General features: G+C 38.2%; 1 protein-coding gene across 3 annotated transcripts in view; it reads right to left on the bottom strand.

Annotated features, from left to right (window-relative positions):
• ARL15 (ARF like GTPase 15) overlaps positions 1 to 19412 on the bottom strand; it is a 500112-nt gene that overhangs the window by 408792 nt on the left and 71908 nt on the right. The gene's annotated exons all lie outside the window — the stretch shown is intronic.

Raw genomic sequence — 19412 nt, forward strand, 5'->3', positions numbered from 1 at the left:
TGGAGGTAAAGAAGAGTTTTCCTGGAATATAGGACATCCTCTAGGGCATCTTTTAGTACTATCATGTCCTGTGATTAAAATCAATGGAAAACTGCAACAACCCAATCCAGGCAGGACTACCAATGGCTCTGCAACTTCAGGAATGAAGGTTTGGGTCACCCCACCAGGCAAAGAACCATGACCAGCTGAAATGCTTGCTGAGGGTAAAGGGAACAGGGAAGAAGGTAGTTATAAATATGAACTATGACCACATGATCAGATACAAAAATGAGGACTGTAATGCTGTTTTGTTCATGTTATAGTATTTAAGTTGTAAGTTATCAAATTTAAGAATGAAAATTACCCAAGGACTTGCACCCTATTCTGGGGAGATTTAATGCATTTCTGGCTGTACACAGGATAGTTGAGTATTGTTAGGCAAGGAAAAAATGTGCCTGTTATTGTTTTCTATTTAGAGATTAAGTATGGTTTAAGGTGATGTGTATAGTTGCCAAGTTGACAAGGGGTGGACTGTCATGGTCAGGTTCATATGTCAACTTGTCCAGGTGGTGGTGTCCATTTCTCTGGTCAGGCAAGTGCTGGCCTGTCTGTTGCTACAGGGACATTTCATGGACTTAAATCATGATTGCATCAGTTGTATCCACAGCTGATTGCATTTGTAATCAGCTAAGGGGAGTGTCTTCTGCAATAAGTGACACTTAGTGTAATAACTGGGAAGCTTTTAAGGAGGATTCAGAAGAGACAGTCTCTCTTCCTGCTTCAGCCAGCGAGCCTCTCCTGTGGAGTTCATTGTAGACCTTCATTGGAGCTACCAGATTGCAGCATGCCTACAGACCTTGCATTCTATGTTTCCACAGTTAAGTGAGACACTTTTATAAATTTTATATCTACAGATATTTCCTGCTGATTCTGTTTCACTAGAGAACCCTACCTAGTACAATACTCTAGAGGCAATCAACCCTATTATCCAAGACGTTAACATTATTATTTAAAAAAATGGTATGTGCAAAGTACAGTTCAAAAATCCCTTCTGCAGTAAAATATTGGTAGGTATAATTTGAAAACATCTCTTTTCTATTCCAAATGTTAATGCAGTTAAGGTGGTATACTTAAGACTTACCTGGGTAAAGAATCACCTGGAAAAAAAAGCTTACTAGGTCCTTTGCTTATCTGGGATAAGGAGGCTTTATCTCTGTAGCAGAGACTGCAGAGGGTTCCCCAATATATATATTCTCCTCTGCTTCATTAGCGAGAGAACTGGGCACATGACCCAGTGGGGTGGGGGTGGGGGAGTCAAACTTTGCTACCTTGCTAGTAGTTCTAAGTTTTGGAGTAGGGGAAGTAAGCGAAAACGGAGTGAAATTTTAGAACATGTTCTTTAAAGGAAAGGGAGGGGCATATTATATTTTGCCCTTCTTCCTTCCAGCTGTCTGAAATATGGGCATGATGGCCTGACCTTAAGTAGCCACTTGGGAATGAGATTTAAGCTATCACAGACGGTGAAGCAACAAGACAAAAGGAACACTGGGTCTTGGAACATCAGGGGCCATCATACTTAGCCACAGACTATCTGCTCCAAATTTGTTTACCTGAGACAGAAATAAACTTCTAACTTGTTTAAGCTGCTGTTCATTGGAGTTTAGAATGTAATTCTAACTAATACAGCACCCATGATTTTTTACTGGGGTGCAAATTTCAAGCACCAATTATCTCAAAAGGTGCCATTACATTTCTCAAAATTTTAATTTACTTTAAATTCAAAGGTAAATATTTCCTTAGGCACAATGTATGAGCATATACGTGTATGGAGTAGAGAGACACAATTGTAAAATTATATAGTATCAAAAAGCCCCACCCTGGGATAGTTAGGCATTCCTCATCCATGTTCACATGACAACGTGCCTATATCCTTTCCGCCACACTTAACACATTATACTGAAAGTATTTACTTGAGTCTGCCATGCACCCTGCCACACAGCCCCCCACCCCACCCCCAAATTCCAATCAATTAATAGGAATTTGATTGCTCTTGAATGCCCAATGTCTTATTTAGTGCTGGCACAGAATAAGCACTCAGTAAATGCTTGTAGATTGAGTGAACAAATGAAAGACTGGCCTTTAAAACAGGGGGTCCTAGTCATGATTTGAAATCCTCTTACAGTACTCGTTAGACATGGCTGAGTAAATTGAGCAAACTGAGTTGCCTATTTACTCAGTGAGTCCCAAGCTAGGCATGTTTTAAAAATGGCAATCCCTGGATCTCACCCATTCCCAGGCCACTGAATCAGAATCATCTAAGTTGAATTCCAGGAATCTGTGCTTTTAACTCCTTACTAGGTGAGTTAGAATGAGTAAGTCAAAATGAGACTTCTTGCCCTACTGTATCTTCCACTCCTTCCAACACCGACCCTATTCCTGGGTGAACTTAATCTGATTTCACTACCCTCCTGCCATCATTCTTAAGTGCTATAATCCACAAGCTATAAAAGCTACAAAGCAAAAATGCATTATTGTGACATATTTTTAAAAGGGCATTTTTTGGCACCTATCTACGTTCCCTCTGGTTAAAGTGGTTTAAAAACGACATTTTTTGGAGAGTTACTACCTGAGGGCCTGTTTCTCTCAAGGAAAAACAATCCTGCAAATTCCTTCAGCAATACTAAGTTTGAGATATTACTAATAGCAGTGTGTGCAAACTAAACTCACATGTTTGTTATTGACATTTATAAGGAACGAAGGGAAGGAGAATATATGGGTGCCTTTAAAATCACGTGTTAAAGAAAAAAGTCAATTGTGATGATAAATGCGCAGCCATATGATGATTCTGTGAATAACTGATTGTGCACTTTGGATGATTACATGGTATGTGAATGCATAATATATATTAATAAAAATAAATAATAAAAAATATGTTGATTGAAAGAAACAAAAACAAAATCACGTGTTTTGGTTTAACACATGGAATAGAGGGAAATGCTTTTCTTATCCAGTCATACTCAAAAACTGCCTGCTTTCTATATCATTTGTAAGTTCTATTTCCTTTGGGTTTATCTTTCCTGTCACTACTAAAATGTTGTTGCCATTTGAATCCAACCTGGTTCTACACTTTTTCCGGTCTCTTCACTTGCTTTTTTTCACCATTGAACCATTCTGAATTTAGCCAAGAAGTTTTTTAATCTCTCTTCATATCCTTTTTTAACAATAAATAAATATTTGTTTCTAAAGCAAAAATCTTGGGCAGGCCATGTTGGCTCAGCAGGCAGAGTTCTTGCCTGCCATGCTGGAGACCTGGGTTTGATTCCTGGTGCCTGCCCAGGCCAAAAAAAAAAAAAAAACTTAGGCAGCATTTGGTTCTCCTGGAATCCTCTGAATTTTAAGATTTTTTCCAGTGGACATTCAAACCATGAAGACAGCATTGCTGAAATTTATTTTCTTCAGTTCAATTTTTTTAGTGTTCCAAATTTCATCAAATACTAGTTATCACTTTCAATCTCTCCCCCTGACACACACACATATTCACAAACACACACGTTTTTAAATAATAAATGCCAGCTTTTAGGTACTTAAAAAAAAAAATCACGAGGGCGGGCCGCGGTGGCTCAGCGGGCAAGAGTGCTTGCCTGCCGTGCCGGAGGACCCCGGTTCGATTCCCGGCCCCAGCCCATGTAAAAAACAAATAAACAAACAAAATATAATAAAACAAGAAAATGTTTAAAAATGTTTCCCTTTCTTCCTCCCTTCCTTCCTTCTCTGTCTTTCCTTCCTTTAAAAAAAAAAAAAAAAAAAAAAATCACGAAAAATATTTTATTTTACCTACCAAAACAAAATCTGTTTCTTCAATATTGTTTTTAGAAACCTAATTTTGCAATGAATTTTTACAAAAATCTGTTATGGGGTCTTCTAACCTTACTACAGGCTATCTAGGGTAGCATTTTTAGGATTTTCTAGGAAATCAGAATGTTTCTCTTAAAATACTCCTCTTTTAGGGAAAACCTAACAATTATTTCCTGGAACTGATTACAAATTATTATACAAATAGCCAGATATCTACCTTTGGACTACCTACTTCCTGTGGAGTCAACAATACTAATTTAATACCATCTAGCCACATTTTTTTTAAAGTTCTTAAGTTCTTCTCTGTTCATTTTTTTTATTTTAACATTTGTTCCCCCTATTGTTTATTTATTTTTAATCCGTATGTTTTACTCGTCTGTTGATAAGATAGATAAAAGGAGCATCAGACACAAGCTTTTCACAATCACACAGTCACATTGCAAAAGCTATATCATTATACAATTATTTTCAAGAAACGTGGCTACTGGAACACAGCTCTAAATTTTCAGGCCTAGTACCCTCCAGCCTCTCCATTATACCTTAACTAAGAAGGTGATATCTATTTAATGCATAAGAATAACCTCCAGGATAACCTCTCGACTCTGTTTGGAATCTCTCAGCCATTGACTCTTTATTTTGTCTCATTTCTCTCTTTCCCCTTTCGGTCAAGAAGGCTTTCTCAATCCCTTGGTGCTGAGTCCCAGGTCATTCTAGGATTTCTGTCCCATGTTACCAGGCAGGTCCACACCCCTAGGAGTTATGCCCCACGTACAGAGGGGGAAGGCAGTAAATTTGTTTGTCGTGTTGGCTGAGAGAAAGAGGCCGCATCTGAGCAACAAATGAGGTTCACTTGCGGGTGACTCTTATGCCTAATTTTAAGTAGGCTTAGCCTTTCCTTCAAGGGAAATTCTAAGATTGGGGGCTCAGCCTATTGCTTTGGTTGTCCCCACTGCTTGTGAGAATTATCACGAATTCTCCACTTGGGGAAGTTGAATTTTCCCCCTTTCTCACCATTCCCCCAAGGGGACTTTAGCCACATTTCTTAACACAAACATGCTACATTAACAAAATCTTCAAACTCTTGAATCATTGGTTATGTTGAATACTATATTATGATACTCAAAGTCCCAATTTTTAATTATTCTTTTAAAGAATAAGCCTGCAAAACTAATAAGCAACCATCTCTGGTAATCTCAAAATAAACCATGTATTGGTAAAAAATACCAACCTATATTACTTTTATATAGAATTATAAGGAAATGATAAATAAGAATATTATTTCTAAAACGTACTACATTTTTTTGTCTTTTCATTCCCTTATCTATAGAATGGAGATGATTAGATTTCCCATAATTTTTTTTCAGAATCACGATGCTTAATTTGCTTCTCCAATAATCTCTGAAAAAAATGGCAAAATAATAATAAGACTATTATTATACAATTCACTGCCTTCTTAGAGTACATCAAACATTATTCAACTTTTTATTATGGCTCAAATTCATTAGTGGGGATCATCTTAAAAATAACTAATTATATAATTTTGTGATAAATGAGATTCTTTTCCAAAAGAAAAAATGGGTGAGAGGCTTGTGCAAAGAATCTATATAGCAAGAATCCAAGGTTAAAAAAAAAATATGAGCTCAACTTGAAACTGAGAAAAATCTTACTAATTTTTCCCCTCTTTCAACTTTTGGGGTTTGCCAGAAAGAATACCGTAACATCAGGGGGCTCTAAGTTTGAGTTTGGGGATATATGAGGACAATAGTTTAGGGTTTCTACTTTTTTTGTTTCCCTAAATCATAAAGGATTTGACAGCAGTAAAGGAACAGTCCTAAGTAAGCTGCAGACACATAAAAGACAGTTTGGGAAATTGGGCTGAATGATCTAGGAAATAAAACATCACACACTGATTGGGTAAGTTCCCAGCCCTTGTCTCCACACTTGCCCTTATCAGTCAGATGGCCTAGTGATGCCCTACATGGCTCTCTGAAGGACGTGTGAGCATCTTTTCCTTCTACCTCGCTGTCATCCCAACACAATAAAGCAGGTGTTGGGACTGAAACCTCATTCTCCTACTTCTTGTGGCAACAACACCAAAGCCTGGTTCATGGATTGACCAACTAAAGAAACAAAAAAAAATTAATTGTTTCCTAAAGTCAAAGAAGTCTTTGGTAACAAATCGGCAATAATACAATCCCTTCTAACTGTTTTCTATTTATTTTTATTTTTTATTTTTTGGCATGGGCAGGCACGAGGACCTCTAATTGTTAAGTTTGGATTTCTACAAACATATTCATATTTTCTTATGGAATGAAACTCAGCAAATATCTCGGTCCAACAGAAAAGATAGGTGAGATGGCAAGGGAAAAGACAGGAAAATAATAAGGGAAAGCTTCTATTTCCTGGCATAAAATTTAGTAGTGAATATAATAACATTAGAGACCCATGGGAGGCAAAAAATAGTCCGGAACTAAATCATGTTAGTGACTACAGTAGGGTTCCAAACAAATGCTGCAGAGACTAGACAGGACACTGTGGAGCACAACGAAATGGTGACTAATGACCATGTGATGAACCTGAAGGCACAAGTGTCACCCAAAGGGGGCAGCAGTCACTCATGAATGACCCAACATGACCAGCCCTTCAAGTTCTCCAATTTTTTTCAGAAGAAGCTAGAAAACTACATTGTTGTATAAAATCTTTTAAATGTTGACAATAAATTTCAAGAAATTGTAAATGACTGTAGGCCAAGCAATACACCTGAGGGCACAGTAAGTCACGTGTTTTTGACATAAAGACCGAGAATGAAAGGGATACAAATTCAGTCCAGATGAGAATGGGCTGAAATTTGAGCAATAGCCAAAGAGCAGGTAGACATTAGGTCCAAAGCTCTCCTTCTTAGCTCTTGGACAAACCATCTCTCTCTGCGCTTCAATTTCCAAAAAAATGGCAGAATTGGATTAGATGATATGAAAATTCACTTCAGCAATATAATTATATCATTCTATAAAAATTCCCTAAAATATTATCTTTATAATAGAAAACGCTTTAGATTTTACCCATTCCGTATCCAACAATTTATAAAAGAGTGTGTAAAACAAAAGCACGTATCCACCTATCTGTACTATTCATTTTGGGAAATAAGACTAGTCGGCATAAAAGTAACTGAGAAACTAATGTACTTCATAGACCTATTGTCAAGAATAGTTCACAAACTTCCATGAGTTTTTCATGTCAAATATCATTATAGAATGGCATTCCAAACTCACCAGTCTCACAATCACACAGAAAGAAAGGGTTTTTATCTGTAAGGAAGTATGGAACCAATCAAAAATGTGTTTTAATGCCACTTCCTAAAACATAGGAAGGAATTCTCTCCTGGCTACACCCAAAAGTTACAAAAAAAGTTAGGATCACAAAATCAAACACAATAAAGGTCAAGCTAAGAAATAATTCAGACTGGCAGCAATATCATCACTTCCTGTTACAGATATAGAGTAATGGGCTTTTAAATCAGAAATATAATTTGATTGAAAGGCCCTGCTACCATGCTCTGGAAACTGAGTTCAGGGTGATCACTATCTACCTCAATAAAACACTGACCCTCCCATCATTTTCTTCCATCAATTATTTCCCTGACTCCACACATCCCTTAAACAAAGAAAAAAGGCAGCCATTAAAATGTCATCAGAAGATTAATGGTCAGCATTAATAAAAATTATAGCACTGTCGGTGTTTTCCATATTCTAAATTTTGAAATTAAAAATTTATAAATGCTATTTTTAATAAATGTTATTATTAATCATATTAATTTCCAATGTGTTCTATATCTAAAATAAATAGAGAACACTCTAATAATGATCCCAAATGAATTATCTTTATGGAATCAGACAATTCAAAAATGTAGAAATTTTCTTCTGTTTAGGTGTAATTTAATTTGGGGCTATCTTTCAGTAACTTCAAAGTGCCCTCCTGCTATCCTTCTCTAAATAAACCGTAAGGTATTTTCTAATTCCTTTATTCAGTCTCTCTCAAACAAGCTCTAAAAAAAACTTTAAGAATGCTGCATAAATCCAAAAGAAATTAGTGGAGTTCAGTATATATAATTGGGAGGAAGATAACCTGGAAATTACGTTTTAAAAAGTCTCCAGTATAATATGTAGACCTCCCGACCACCCCACCAAAATAAAAAGTCTCACCTCTCTTGCCTTATTGCAGAAATCAAAGTAAATTAAAAAAAAAAAAGTCTTCCTTCAGATTAAATGAGCAAAGAGACTTCTGAATTAACAAAATTTTAAATCTTTTAGAGACAACAAGCTGATGTATTGACAAAAGAACAGAAGCCTATTTATCTGGGCTCAAGTACTGTTGATGCTACTAAGTGTCTGTGCTGTAACCTTAAACAAGTTCTAAAAAGGCTCTGCTTCTAACTACTCATGAAATAAGAACCTGGAAACCAGAAAATCTCCAGTAAAGTCCCTCTATGGACTGTTCTATTAATTCTATGATGAGGACCTTTAGAAGAAAATACTGTATCCAATTCACATAGTACTTAAAATAGGTCAAACAGGTAATCAACAATGCATCCCTTTGTCAGTTTTTCTTTTTTTTTTTTTTAAGTCCCCCCAAGGGAAGTGTAATTGATGGGTTTCTGTGTCTTAATCTCTTAAATCATAACAATGTCCCTGAAACATTAGGCATGTCCTAGAAAGTTTAGGGACTCTTTAAGGGATCATTTCCTGAGCCAATTCTTCTTATTTTACATTCATTCATATTTAATAGGTTTACAAGATCTATAAGATCTTCACAGCTTCAAAACTAATTGCTTTACTTAATCTGACTGTTCTTTTTTCTCTGTCAAAGAAACTATTTCTCTCAAGATTAACTTCACAAATAAGGGTCTATGAGTCCCCACTTTCCCCTTACTCTGGTGTCTGTTCTTTTCACTAATCTGAGTTTAGGTCCTTGAAGGTCATAAATGATTTGCGGACCATCAAATTCAAGTCTCTTCTTCAATCTTCATTTTCTTGAACTTTTCTGAAACATTTGACCTCCTGACCTCATTCACTCATTCATGCATTTAACAATTTTTCTCACGTGCTAGCAAAGCAGATACCATGCTATGCATAGCTTACACACATTGAATAAGACATGAAACCAGTGCTCATAATCTCACAACCAGAGACAGACATAAACAGATAATTATCTAAAAGTTCCTAGAGACTTGAAGAGACCACTCTCTCTTCAAAATTTCTGAAAGCTCAAGACTGGCCAGTAGGAGACAGCTTCCCAGGTGCCAAATGGATACCGAGCAGAGTGGCATGGCCCATTTCTGACTGAAGAGTTACAAGTTAACAGTCAAGACATATTATCATTCACCCAGTTACATAATTCTAAAACCTTAGGCATCTGCCTCCCATATCCAGTTAAAACTACGATCCAGTTTACTCCTTCAGCCCTGGCTCGTCTTCAATCATTTCTTTGTCCCCCCGGTTTCCTTTACAGCTCACTGCTCTCCCCATCTGACACTTCCCTCAAGTAAGTGCATCTGCTTTCTACATTTAACTACAGCCTTTAAGTTGAACTCCCAAATCTCGTGCTCTAGCCTAGATCATTCCCCATGCTTCAGGCTCTCATAGCAAACTGTCCACTGTACACATCCAGATGGACATCTCACAGACACCTCAAACTCAACGTGTCCAAAATTAGCTTCCCTCAAACATCTTCCCCTCATATTCCACATCTCAGTTTACATTACCACACAACTACCACCTCAATCACAAAGCAGAAATCAGGGAATCTGCTTAAACACTCTTTCATCTTCCTTACTTAAGTTACATAATAAATAAGGCTTATCACTTTTACCTCCTAAATATTTGTTTTAACCCACTCCTTCTCTCATTATCCCTGCTACTACTGCCAAGTTTAGGTAACTTTTCCTTCATTCTCAATGTTGTCACCAAGTTAGGCACCCATCAGTTTTCTCACTGGATCCCTCATTTCCTTTCTCTTCCCACTCCAGTCACTTTGCACACCATTGTACACAATGACTTTAAGAAGCCTTCTAATATATCAGGCTCTCCACTAAATAGCCAAAAGTATCAAAGTCTCTTGCCTGGATCCAAGGATCTCTACATAGTGGCCACAGAAGCCTTTTGCATTAGACTATATCCTAAAAGCAGCTGAGGACCTAAAAAGAAAACTATCAGAGAACGCTTTAACAACTTCTAGCCATCTTTATAGAAGAAGCTATTTAGAAGACATGGGAAAAATTAAAATATGCAGATAATGGTGGTGTGCTCATACAGAAAACTTTATGGTCAATGAGTCCCTAACAATTTTTTTCATCCACATCTCCCACACCCCTGCCTCACATAAATCCTCCAGAACAATCAAATCGGCTTCCTCCCTAATGCCGATCTACAGCATTCCTGCCTTTGTTTTTTGCTTCACCCTGGTGCCTCCCCTTAATCACATAATTCTACTCAATAGCTTTCCAGTCCTAGCTCTCCTCCTGTGTAATGGGCCACTTTACCCTGAAATCTCACTTTTCTCTCAACAGCCTTATTTGTAATAATTTTCATTGGGCAATTTATTACATACCAGTTATGCTCTAGGATCTTGTGCTACTATTTAAACTCTGTGGCAACTTTTCACTTACCTGTATTCATTTCACTCAACAAGGTCTTAAGGTCTTTAAAGTCAAGGATCATGGCTTATACCTCTTGGTATGTCCACTACTGAGCCTAAGATAGGACTTGCAATATAGAATATGTCTGATAAAGCCAATCATTATCTGATGATCAATATATGGACCCTAAAACACATTCCTACGTTCGAAGATTATCCCAACTATCCTAAAACAAATTATCAAAAGTTAAAACAGAAGTCCTCCTATGGTCTATTGGCACAGCCAAACTCTAGCCCTCCTTCTGACAGTTAGAAAAAAATTTGTGTTTCTGAAAAAGGGGAGGGTAGCTCATGCAAGAAAACTTTTCAGTAATATTAGTCCTATAATGTATTCAAGCAAATTGTATCTGTTTAGATATGACTGCAATAGCTGATTATTTAGACATATTTTCTCTTTCTTTCTAAACCACGGCTTTTCAATGAGGATAATATTGCCCACAAGAGGGCAAAAACTGGTTCTTGGGGAGCAAAAAAATTGTACATCTTTTAATGTATAAAGCACAGATATACATACGGTATAAGAACATATACCTAGCATATTTTGATATGAAAATATCATGGGGGAAGGGCAATTAAGAAAAAAAGTCTAAAAGGCTCCAGAAGAAGAGATAATGAAAAAAAGGTTGAAAAAGGCTTTTCTAACCCAAATGGATTGTTTGCTAAATTTGTTAAAGATTTATAGTTCCTTATCAGCATTTAAAAACCATACAAAAAATAGAAGACAAATAATTCAGATGAAAGTAAGTTTTGTACCTTCATTTTCTCAAAATTTTCTCTCATATCTTGGGTGTTGCTAAATGTTGGGCTTTTCCCCTAAACTAAAAAATAGGCATTAAGAAGAAAAGAGTTTCCTATTAAAAGTGACCTAAAAATTAAGGAAATATTTTTTTTTAAAGGAACTGCTTTTTAAAGTATATTATAAAGCATGTGTGAGAAAGTAGCTAGAACTGAATTAAGATTGAATAGTTATTTATATCTGTTTCCTGTTTAGCCTTTTGACAAAGTTCAGCCCTGCATTTTATAGTCAACTTTGGATAAGGCTTCCCAGAATAACCTTGATGTGGGGTCTGCTGTGTAGGGAGGACCCCAGAACCACATCCTGCAATTCACACTCTATGATCACAGAGCCTGCTCAACTCAAGCTCTAAAGCAAAAAAACAAAACATCACTATCCCATTTCCTCTACAAAGCCTTGTTTTGAAACTCCAAAACACAAAGGAAAGAAAAAAAAATCATCAAACATGTTTAAAAACAAAGGTAATATTAATAGTCTACTTTTTTTTTATTAAGTCATAAATTCGTCTCTGTAATCTTCAAAAACGGACTACAGAGACTGGGAAAAACAAATACCACATTAGTAACATATTTCTGGTATGTAGAACAGCTTCACCCAATATCAATATATCAATGGACTAATGTCTGTCAAGTCAGGTAACTATTAAATAAAAACCTCAAACCATAGACAAAACATAAAGTCAAATGAAACAAATAAAAATCTAGCAATTGCAAAACTACCATGAAATGATAAATGTGAAAGAGAAAAGATAAGATTTTCACAAGATAGAAGACAAGCAACGAGGCACATTTAGCAAAAAGAATGGGAACAAAAGGAACAGAAGGGATGGTAGTGAGGAACATTTGCTTTTTACACCTATAGCTACCATCAGTGCTGGAGGGTTTCTAGTAACCCTATAGGAAAAGGTAATTAATGACCATATTTACCAACGTGGCAGCCTGACATTTTTCAAAACTTGTTCTCTTGGATGTCTTTTCTGCATTTCCACAGTGAAGACTGCTTATTGTTTCTTAAAACAAATCTTCATTTCCAAGCCTTGACTTTCTTTAATCTCTTCATTCTCTGGCCAGTCCTTCCCCATCTCCTTTAGGGTCTCCTCCTCCACATTCTTCCCTTCAAACCTTACTGGCTCCCGGAGCTAGCGTGAAATGATGCATGTACCCTAGAAAAGCCATGTTTGAATTCTAATCCCATTTCGTAAAGGCAGCCGCTTCTTCTAATTCCCACTCAGCATCATATATTTGGAACTGTAATCAGAACATCTCCCTGGAGATGTGATTTAATCAAGACTGGTTGTTAAACTGGATTAGGTAGAAGTGTGTCTCCACCCATTTGGGTGAGTCTCGATTAGTTTCTGAAGTCCTGTAAAAGAGGAAACATTTTGGAGAAAGAGAGATTCGGAGAGAACAGAGAATGCTGCAGCACCATGAAGCAGAGAGTCCATGCGCCAGCGACCTTTGGTGATGAAGAAGGAAAACGCCTCCCAGGGAGCTTCATGAAACTGGAAGCCAGGAGAGAAAGCTAGCAGATGATGCTGTGTTTGCCATGTGCCCTTCCGGCTGAGGAAGAAACCGTGACTGCATTCACCATGTGCCTTCTCAAATGAGAGAGAGAGAGAGAGAGAGACCCTGAACTTCATCAGCTTTCTTGAACCAAGGTATCTTTCCCTGGATGCCTCTGATTGAACATTTTCTCAGCCTCAGAACTGTAAACTAGCAACTCATAAATTCCCCTTCTTAAAAGCCATTCCATTTCTGATATATTGCATTCCGGCAGCTAGCAAACTAAAACACCCCCAGAGTCTCTTCTGCAGCTTACTCCCCCACCCCACCCCTCAAAATCCTTCAACACATCCCAATTCCTCCAAAGAAATAATAATATTGGCTACAAGTGCTTATTGAGTACTTATTGTCAGACACTATTCAAAGCATTTTACATACACACTTGCCTCCAACGAGCTCATCTACTGCTATATTTAACCATGGCCTTTAAGCTGACATTCCCAAACCTCTTGCTCTAAGCCCTGACCTCTCCCCTAAACTTCAGACTCTCATAGCAAACAGTCCATTGTACACAGCCACATGAACATCCTATAGACGCCTCAAATGCAACACGTCCCAAACTAACCTTCCCTGAACACGTTCCTACTCCCATATTTTACATCTCAGTTGACAGTACCACACAACCACCAATTAGGAATCAGGAATCCTCCTTGCCTCTATCTCAAAACACTTTTCACCAGTTTTACCTCTTAAATATTTCTTCACTCCATCCCCTCTAACTTTGCTATCATGTCCTATTACTAGATCCTCACTAACTTGCACCCACCCCTAGAGATAAGCCTCCAAACCTACCCCTATCCTTGAATCCATACCCCACACGACAGCCAGACTGATCTGGCTAAAATGCAAAATGATTGACTGATTTCACTCCCTTCCTCAAAATCGTTCGATACATCCCAATACCGCCAAAACAATAAAATATATTTAGCTACTGCTATGTAGTACTCATTGCCAGACACTACGCAAAGAATTTTACATATAATAAGAGTGGCAATAATTCCCCACTGTTCAAAGGAAGAATCCAAGGCCCAGAGAATTTACTTAACAATGTGGGAAATGAGCTGAGACTTGAACCTAGGGAGTCTGATTCCAGAGTCTGTGCTCTTGGCCAGGAAGCTCCCATCCTCAGCATGTTGCACACAGATGTCCAGGCCCGGCCCCTCCCTGATGCCTTCTCTGGCTACTTCCTGCCTTGTACTTTGTATGGAATGATACCAAATTGCCTGTAGTTCCCTCCACACTACAGACCACGTGGGCCTTTGCTTCTGATGTTCCTCTCAGAGGAGTGCATTTCCCAATGTTTTTCACTGGGCTACCGCTGAACACGTTTGTCATACCTCAACTCCACCAGCAGCACCTCCAGGCAGCCACTCCTGAACTTTGGGCCCCAGTGTGCCTCTCCTACTCCTCCACCACCATAGCCACTACCCATACGTAACCCCACCACCCATACTTCTATCTTAGCATTTATTACATTACCTTGAAATTATTTGTTTATGTATCTACTGCCCCAGAAGCCATTTCTCATCCGTCTGTAAGTCCAGCATTGTTCCTGATAGGGAGGGCATACTGGGGGAAAAATGTCTTAGAAGGGAACTCTCAGTGGCAACCACAGTAGAATGACACAAGAGAGTTAACAAAATTTAGAATTGCCTTGAAAAAAAATCCCTAGTACCTGTGTTTTTCGGCACTTCACATTTTAACAATCTACTCATTCAGTGTTTCCCAATAAACAAACATAACTCACTTCTCAGGAGTTTTAGTTGCTTATTTGAAATTCTTAATGATGATGCCCTAATCAGCAGTTTCTCTTTACCAGTATACAAGCAATGTTCATTGGCAACAAATCAATAAATATAGAAGGACATGGCCAGCAGCACTGGGGACAATCAACTGCACTGACAAGTGTTCCAAGAACACATCACGTTTTGAAAACATAAACATGATTTAATCATACACGTCACAGACTTTTAGCAGTAAAAGAGCCTCTAGAAATCACCCAGATCAGCCCTCATTGTCAGATAAGAAACTGCAGCCCAAAGAAGTAATCTGAGTCCATACAATTCACTAGTTGCAAATCTTCTCTTGATCCTGGTCTAGACTCTAGTAATATAATATTTCTTGGGGCATTTTGAATTAGCAAAAATGAAATGTTCTAACTAGGACTCTTCCAAGTCACAAAAAACCAGCTCAGCCAGAACGAGTTTCTTAGAACTGGCATACCGTGTTAACAGGTAAAAAAGCTTCATCATTTTGAAGTGTTTCTGCCCTAAGAGAGACAAAATACAAGGGCAAATCCATAAGAGCAACAGTGAAAATTTCAAATGGGAATAAATGGAGGCTCCTCAAGAAACCTTATGCAGCAAGACTAATGATTAAAATAGACAAATATAAGGTATGTCCTAAATATCATTTGGGATGTATAAGACATTAAGATTAATAACCCTGCTTCATGAAAGATACTTAAATGTTTCATTTCAAAAATGTTGAAACAATCCTATTAGAAAACATTAAAAAAAAAAAAAACCTGACAATTCTTTCTTTAAATCAGCTTCCATAATCATTCTCATTTCTTATCCATTCTTAAAGTCAAATTCTTAGTCCATCTTTACAGATCTTAATTGCTACAAAATTCTCATTGGTTCTGCTAAGTTTGAGAGGGGAGGAGATGGGGAGAGAGGGGAGAAATAGGAAGAAGGTCTTGTAGATTGAACTGTGTTGCCCAAAAAGTCATGTCCCAGTCCTGTGAATGTCACCTTTTTTTGGAAATAAGGCCTCTGAAGATGTTACCAGTTAAAAGGAGGCCAAATTGAATTAGGGTGGGCCCTAATCCAATATGACTGGTGTCCTTACGAGAAGGAAAGAACTGGACACAGACAGACAAACATGGGGGAGGGGGGGATTTCAGATGATAACTGAGGCAGAGACTGAAGCCCAAGGATTGCTGGCAAACCTGCAAAACTAGGAAGAGTTTCCTCCCCTACAAATTTCAGACTTCAAGCTTCCAGAATTGCAATACAAGAAATTTCTATTATAATAAGCTACCCAGTTTGTGATTCTTTGTTACAAAGCCCTAAGAAATTCAGAGAGAAAGAATTTACTCTACGGCAGACCCTATATGAAGTATTTTATATGTATTATCTGTTAGAATCCTGGAAAAAGAAAAAAACCCTATGGTAGTGTGTTATTTTCTCCATTTTGTAGATGAGGAAACTGAGACTTAGATTAACTAATTTGTCTCAGTCCCAGAACTAGTAAATGCTAGAACCAGGAAACCTTGTGTTCTTGACCACATATATCTGAGTCAGGTGAATAGAGTTAATAACTAATTTTCTACCTGGAAGTCTCATAGACACCTAAAACCAGCATGATTAGGTCATCCTTCTTCCATTCTCAACCCACATATCTCTAACCTCAAATCCTCTCCTCTTCCTGGGTTCCTGGTCTTGGTTCTCAGTGTCACTACCCATTCCAAATCCAAAACCTTGTCTTTCAACCTAGACTCCTTACCTTTCCTCCATCCACCACATCCAACTGGCCAAAATCCTACTTAGTCTCGCTCCTAAATATCTCTCAGATCCACCCCTCTACCATTCCTTGGTTTAACCTCACATCATATCTCACCTGGATTACAGTGAAATAGCCATTTTGGTGGGAGTTATTGTTAGCAGTGTATTGTAAATCACAGAGTTAAAACCACCCTGAACAAACACTTAAATAAGTGGGCTGTGTAGGAGAAATGCATCACCTTAACAAATTACCCTGCCAAACCACATCTACTACCATTAGGTGATAGATATTGGTGTAGTACTTTAATAACCAGCATGATATATGATAATTGGGAAAAATGCAATAGTTACAATAGACAAACACAATTAAAACATAACAAAATTATCCGTTTCCTTCCTCAACTTGTAAATATTAAATAAAAAAATTAATTGTCAATAACTAAAAAACTCCGCTGAGGGAAAAAAAGTGTACCAAAAAAACAAGCATGTAACTTTTTACTGACAGGATGAATCTTCCTGGGCTTCTTCAGTTCTATGTACTCTAGTCCATAGCACTAGTCAGATAATCTTTCCAAATTTAATATCATTTTCTACCCTAAAAATATTCAATAGTCTTGAATCCTCCAAAGAATAAAGCCTAATTTCTGTAGATTGCATCAAGGCCCTTGCTGTGACAGGCAATGCACATCTGTCCTTCTCATCTGCTTCTTGATGCCCTCTCTGATATCCACCTGCCCCCTTCCCCTCAGCTCTCTTCCCTCATGAGAAAAACCAGACCTACATCCATCATGGAAGTCCATGGATCCAGCTGCAAACTTCAGCCATAGCCTTTAGAACCTTGATTTCTCCCTATTTATTGGCTATCTCCCTCTCCTGGCCATGACTTTCCCAATGACTATGGTTCCAAAAACATCATAAATGCTTCCAAAATCGAAGGAAGATAGTATGTTCTGAAAGCAACCTCTGGGTCAACAGAAAAAACAATGATGTTATCATAAGGTGAGCTCAAGAAATGGGAAATGGGACAAGTATAAAATAAGCGCTTCCCATCTCACTCAGAGTAAAAGCCAAACTCTTTACAATGTCCAACAAAACCTTAGAAGAGACCATTTGTCCTCACCACTCCATTCCACCCTCCTGTCTGATTTCTCTTCCCCTGGCTTGCTCTTCTACAGCTATACTGACCTTCTTGCTGTTCCCTGACCAACCAAGCTTGCTGGTCCCTCTGCCTAGAAAGTCCTTCTGCTATGTTTGTACAGCTTATTCCCACATTTTCTTTACATATCTTAGTAGAGAGAATTTTTCAATTCCCACCCCAGGCATCCTTTTATCACTGCTTTATCAATCACCATAGCTATTATCGCCATCTGATATCCTAGTATCAGATACTTGGCAAACCTGCAAAACTAGGAAGAGGTTCCTCCCCTACAAATTTCCTTTGGAAATTTGCTGATTGTAGTTCTCTTTCACTAGAAAGTAAACTTCAAGAAGACAGGGGTTTCTGTCTAACTTGTTAGAATAGTGCCTGACACATACTAAGTGCTCTGTAAATCTCTGTCATCTTCCTCAAAGGCAACGAGTTTGTCTTGTTCATTTCTAAATCCTTAGTGCCTGGTACTGGTTGGGCATATACTGAAATAATGACACAATTCACAAGAATGGATAAATTTACATCTGAAATGTTGAGTAAAGGCAAAGCACAGAACATTGGGAGATTGGCTACAATTAAAGAATGAGTAATGAAAAAAACAGGTGGTGAAGGAATCAGACAAAAAGCAATCCAAAATTTGGGAGAAAATTAGGAGAGAGTGGTAATGTGTAATCAAAGGAAAAGTGATCAACAGTGTCAAAATGGACAATGGCTAAAAAGAAACAGATGCACATAGGAATAGTTTAACTGGAGTGGGAGAGTCATGATCCCACTGTAGTGGTTAAAAGGAGAAGTGGAGGTAAAACTGGCAATGAATTCTTAGGAAGCCTATCACTGAATGGAAGGGAAGAGTTTGGATAGGCAACAGTAGAAAAACAGAGAACAGAGAATTGCTAAAGAGCAAAAGAAGGATGAGGCAATCTGTATCAAAGCCAGTCATCAGGCCACAGTGGTTCCTGGCAAACAGCAATGGAGTCTGCCAGGAGTAAAACAGAACTGGAGTGGCCGGGATTGAGGATTAGATCTCAAGGGTGCTGTGGAAAATATATCCAATGACTGGTCATGGGTGGCCAAAGCCAAGTAGGGAAATAAAAGCAGCAGGTGTGCGTAGGGCTGATAAAATTGGAGAGCAGGGTAGGGTGTGGGTATGGTCGATAAAATTGGAGAGCAGGGAGAGGGTATGGGAGGAGCTGATAAAATTGTAGAGCAAGGGGAGGGTGGGGTTGATAAAACAAGAGCAGGGGAGACACCACATTTTTGAGCTCATCATGACAGTGAAGAGCAACTTTGGCTAGAGAAGCACATGCCCAATTTTTCAGTCTCTGAAGTGGGAAGAGCAAGGTCAATTTAAGTTCTAAAGAGTAGGAATGAAAGTCACGAAGCAGAAGAGACCTGCAACCCAAGAGTCCTGATGAGAGAGATGAAGCAAAAAGAGGGAAAAATGTTGGGACATGGGTAGTAGCGAAAGGGCTGAAGAGATCACAGATGAAGAGCTGGAGAGGGCAAAAGCTGGATCACTATAGATGGAGCACAGTCCTGAGGTGCTCTACCATGGGGGTAGAGCATATGGCTGCAAAATGGACTTGAAGTCCCTCTCTACTAGGCATCTGCTCCCGCAACTAACTGGCTCTGAAGAGCTCTAGAATTACAAATAGGCATACTAAAGGTCACTGAGGATCACTATTTTAGACTAGCTGAAACACAGTTCACTGAAACAAAATAAATTATGAAAAACAAATGCCTACCTCGTAACAGTAACAAAGTTAGTCTTGTTTTACTAAGTAATCTAACTTCGAATATGTTTTCAGTCAAATGCTGGGTTAAATTAAATCACTTTTCCTAATTATCAAACACAGCTTGAAAAATCTAAC

This window comes from Tamandua tetradactyla, chromosome 9 (genome assembly GCF_023851605.1).
Source record: "Tamandua tetradactyla isolate mTamTet1 chromosome 9, mTamTet1.pri, whole genome shotgun sequence".
NCBI lineage: Eukaryota > Metazoa > Chordata > Mammalia > Pilosa > Myrmecophagidae > Tamandua > Tamandua tetradactyla.